This window comes from Cucumis melo, chromosome 11 (assembly GCF_025177605.1).
Source record: "Cucumis melo cultivar AY chromosome 11, USDA_Cmelo_AY_1.0, whole genome shotgun sequence".
Classification (NCBI taxonomy): Eukaryota; Viridiplantae; Streptophyta; class Magnoliopsida; order Cucurbitales; family Cucurbitaceae; genus Cucumis; species Cucumis melo.
The window spans coordinates 28,281,354-28,286,423 of record NC_066867.1 but is presented as its reverse complement, the minus strand read 5'-3'; the positions used below and the strand labels follow the sequence as shown (position 1 = coordinate 28,286,423).

Genomic DNA, 5,070 nt, shown 5'->3' with positions numbered 1-5,070 from the left:
TGCGGGAACTGCTACAATTGCTTCAACGAGAGCTATTATTAGTATTGGAAACATCTTCAGTTCTTTGATCCATTCTGTGGCCCGAAATCCATCATTGGCTAAACAATCATTTGGTTATGCAATTTTGGGCTTTGCTCTAACTGAAGCTATTGCATTGTTTGCTCTAATGATGGCCTTTTTTATCTCAAATTCGTATTCCGATCGAAAAGGTTTCAGTCTCACATCTTGAACATTAGAAAGTCTTCCCTCTTCCTATGGTTGAGCTACTTCCGTACCTCATCTGGAGCTTTTGATTTGTCCATATGAACCTGTGGAATTCAAAGCTCAAATTCTTCGAGAATTCTTTGACTTTATTCATTGATTCACTCGAGACCTCTAGAACTCCTTTGGAGTAATTGAATTGTCCTTATTAATTTCAACTTCTACTCCACCTCTATCTGAACTGGTTCTACGTAGCTTAATTAGTCCGAATGACAGGTTCATATGGAATTTAGATTCCTTCAGAGTGGTTCGAATGCTCAAAGAATTTGAGAAAAAGAAAGTCACTAGACTTGAAAGAGGAGGCTCGACTGAAAGGAGTCCAAGATTCAAGCTGAATTGATGAACAAGGGCTCGACTAAAAGGAGAGAAGGAGGCTCAATGAAATATGAGTTCGTTTGTCATTCCACTAGAAAAAAGGATTCCACATTCAAGAGGACTGAACAATAGCCTGAGTCGAGTATGGGAAGCGGGCTAGTCCCAAAAATGCTCATTCCTCTGACGCTGGGGCTCACAATGAACCTTATGACTCTAACTCTTCTTAAAAAAAGTGTCTCTATATATATAGATTATTCTTGACTTATCTCAAGCAATGTCCATCCCATGCCTTTCTTAATTGGTTGGACCAACCCAAACTGCGATTTTCGACAAGTCTTTCTTCATTTTTCTTGAAAGAAGCAGAACTACAGGGATGAAATGAAAAGTGTTTCTGACTCTGACACCCAACAGCCCACTTGAGCAATTTTCCATTCTCCCATTGATTTTTATGCATATAGGAAACTTTTATTTCTTATTCACAAATCCATCTTTGTTTATGCTGCTAACTCTCAGTTCAGTCCTACTTCTGCTTCATTTTGTTACTAAAATGGAGGAGAAAACTCAGTACCAAATGCTTGGCAATCCTTAGTAAAGCTTATTTATGATTTTGTCCCGAACTTGGTAAATGAACAGATAGGTGGTCTTTCCGAAAATGTGAAAGAAAAGTTTTTCCCTCGCATCTCAGTCACTTTGACTTTTTGTTATTTCGTAATCCCCAGGGTATGATACCTTATAGCTTCACATTGACAAGTCATTTTCTCATTACTTTGGGTCTCTCGTTTTCTCTTTTTATTGCTATTACTATAGTGGGATTTCAAAGAAATTGGCTTCATTTTTTCAGTTTTTTATTACCCGTAAGAGTTTCACTACCATTAGCACCTTTTTTAATACTCCTTGAGCTAATCCCTTATTGTTTTCGCGCATTAAGCTCATGAATACATTTATTTGCTAATATCATGGCCGGTCATAGTTCAGTAAAGATTTTAAGTGGGTCTGCTTGGACTATGCTATGTATGAATAATCTTCTCTATTTCATAAGAGATCCTGGTCCTTTATTTATTGTTCTTGCATTAACCGGTTTGGAATTAGGTGTAGCTATATCACAAGCTCATCTTTCAACGATCTCAACCTGTATTTACTTGAATGATGCTACAAATCTCCATCAAAAATGGTTATTTATTTATAATTGAACAAAAGTGAGGCTCCGTAAGGCGCAAAGCAAAACGACTGTTCAGGAGTGCATTATGAAATAACTCAACTCAAAATTAAGAATCAAAGAATTATCGAAGAATTTGAGAGCGAAAGTCACTATCCCTTATTATTCTTAGGTATGAGTGCATTATGAAATAACTCAACTCCAAATGATGAGGAGAGGGGCGAAGCGAAAGTAATTATCCTTATTAGGTGGGAGCCCTTTCTTTTTTGAAATAACTCGACTCCAAACATAAAGGAGAGACTTCGCTAGGAGTTTCAAGCGAAATGACTTATTCCTTATTCTTGAAGGAGCCCTTGAGTTTCAAGCGAAAGGACTCCAAACATACGCTTCTTGAACTATTCCTACGAGCTTTAGTAGTTTGAACACGTCCATGGTAGTTTATTTAGCCATAATGAAATAAGTGACTACTATCTATGATTGGCCAGCATGCAGTATAGAAAAAGGATAAGCAAGGCACGAAGCGAAGCGACGGAAAGTTTGCCTTTTAATGTCGATTCTTTCAACCAAAGATTCAGGCAGAATGTCAGCAGATGAAAGGATAGACTCTGAAGAAAGATAGAAAGCGAGATAACTGCTCCGTGGGAAACTCTCTTTCATTCTAATACCTTTTCTAGTATCGTTATTTCATTCCTCTTCTCGCTATTTCCAAGCGAGAGTTTTTCCTCTAAGAATTTGGAAATATCTGATGATAGAAAGTCTTGCATTCTTTTGCTTCATTCTAGATTTTGATAGGGACACACCCATTTTCGAAAGAGAAGGGTATCAAAAGTTCTTCTTAATAGAAAAGAAGAATGAGGTCATGATCGAAAGCGAATGTGGTCCTACTTTTTTCATGGTGACGTCCTGCAAATGATCTTCCCAATCTGAGTTGATTAGGAGTCTGGATTTCCATTTCCTTCACTTTTCTCATCTTAGACCAGTGAGAGCTCTTTGTCAAGATTGGAAACTATTCCATTAAGATAGGTGAAGGCTATTCAGCTGCTCAAGAAGACTAGCTTTGAGTTGTTGAAGGAATTCGTAAAGCACTCAATTCCTAATGCAGGCACATGACCCTCTCCTTTTAGTCTCGCTACTTTGTCCCCCTCTCCTCACTCACAGGACTTGAGAATACTCTTATTGGTGTCTGCCCTTTGCTTTAGTAAGCCGCACCTGCCTTATTACAGCCGAAGGGCATGACACTGTCAAAAATCTAGAAATGATATCCTTGGCAAGGCTATCTTATTATATCCATTATTAGAAATGATAGGTAGATTCAAAAAATAATGAACAAGGCTAAAAGAATTTAAGAAGATGGAATTAGACTGAATTCATTCTTTAAGTCAATCCTCTATAATATATCTACCCTTCCCATTTCTTGAAGATTACTATAAAAGGAATCAAGACGATTCTCCAATTGGTATCCTTGGCAAGGCTATGCCTCACTAAATCTTCCTACTTATCTGCTATGATTCAAAAGATTTGAATGAGAGATAGGAATCATGATATTTGTATCATCTGGTAAGGTATTATATCAAAATGGAATGAGGTTTTCTTTTCCGTAGTGGGAATATATTAATTCTTAACTATTTGATCCTTCAATGGTATCTAGATAAAGTCAAAACCTCATGAATTTCCATACTTCTAGACTCAATCAATTCGTTTAGGAATAGATCTTTGGTAACTGGCAAAGAATCTAATTTTGATATTTAGAAGATTGTAGTTAGAGGAAGGAGAAAGGAATCAAAGCCAAAGTGTTTATATTTACCTATGATTCTCTATCTTCTTTCTCATTCTTCTTATGCTCAAAATCTCCTAAGAATTTGCCTCTTTGGTCTCTCTACCTTCTTTCATTCTTTTTTCTCTTTTATCTTCCACATCTAGACTTCTTTTTTCTGATACTTTACCTAAAATCTCTATTCACGACATCTTGGCTTTGCCTTGGGATTTTTCTACTCTCTATTCCCTTTTTCTGACTCCTAATGATTAGTCAAGGAGATGGTTATTACTCTGATATATGCGTCTATTCTATTAAGATATATCTAATAGATCGAGTATATGCTAATAATACCCAATATGCTTTGTCTTGGAAGGTGATATAGTAAGATAGCGGAATACTCCTGACTTAGGAGAGATGAGGCATGTCATGGGATATCTCAAGTCCCCTTTGACTCTTGCAACTATCTAATCCCTAGTCCAACTTGCCTCATACAAGGCTGCTTAATGGCTCCGCTTTGTCCTAGGTGAATAGGATACCTTGCCCAGGCTTGCAATGGCTTGCGAACATTCTACTTCCTTATTTTAAAATATTTGAAAAGGATTGGCTGAGAAGTCAGAAGGAAAATCACAGGTGGGGCTAAGAAGAAGATTGAGAAAATAGGATTATGGAAGAAAATCAATATGATGCCCGTGAAAAAAAATATTCTATTGGTTCGAGGCTGAAGACTGTAGCCAAAAGATGCCTTATCTATCACGAGAATAGGTAAAAGATCTTGACCAAATATCTTGAGATTGCAAAGTACCAAGCCAATCTCAATTTGGAAAGACGAAAGGAAACCTGTAAACTAAGAGGAAGGGAAGAATAGCTCGGGTAGCCTAAATCTAGGCTAGGCTACCATTTCCTTTTTTAGAAAAAGATCACTCCGCCAGAAAGAGAAAAATTCAGTTGACTACCAGTTCTTTATTAGTAAAAGCAAGTTATTGTATCGGCGATCTCTTTCTCTCTTCCTTTGAAAAAAAAGGTAAACCTTTCTAAGTCAACCTATGATCCCACTCATACAGTCGTTCAAAGTGTGTGGTGTCGTATTTGCTGGCTAAGAAAGGGCGAAGGACTGATACACAAGTCTCACTTGGCTGACCCAAGAAAAAAAAGGTGATAATCTATTTTGACGAAGACGAAAAAAAAAAGATGAAGAAGGACCTTGGCTGATTTCCTAGCTTGGACCAGATTATATGGAAAAGACTGAAACTGGATAGGGGAGTAGAGGAAAAAGTACTCGAATTGGCTGCAAAAAAAGTGAATGAAGAAAGAAGCAGGAGTTGAAAGGAAGAAGGAACTAGAAGGCAATACGACCAGACCGTCCCCTCACATATTAAGGATGTACTGATTCCAACCTAAAGAGAAAGCTCACTCTAGCTTCACACTTGCTGTATTTTCCTGGTCAGACTGAGACCATACCACTATTTTACTAAGAGCTCTCATTCTTCAAGAATCGAATTCGAATAGGAGTTAAAGGAATTAACAATTTTTCCATAGGGTAGACACCGCTTGACTTTCTTTCTATTGCCTTCATGACATATAA

The 5,070-nt window shown here is 37.4% G+C and overlaps 1 pseudogene; it reads left to right on the top strand.

Annotated features, from left to right (window-relative positions):
• The first annotated feature begins 843 nt into the window (after positions 1-843).
• On the top strand, positions 844-1,842 carry LOC127151728 (ATP synthase subunit a-like; annotated as a pseudogene).
• Positions 1,843-5,070: the final 3,228 nt, after the last annotated feature.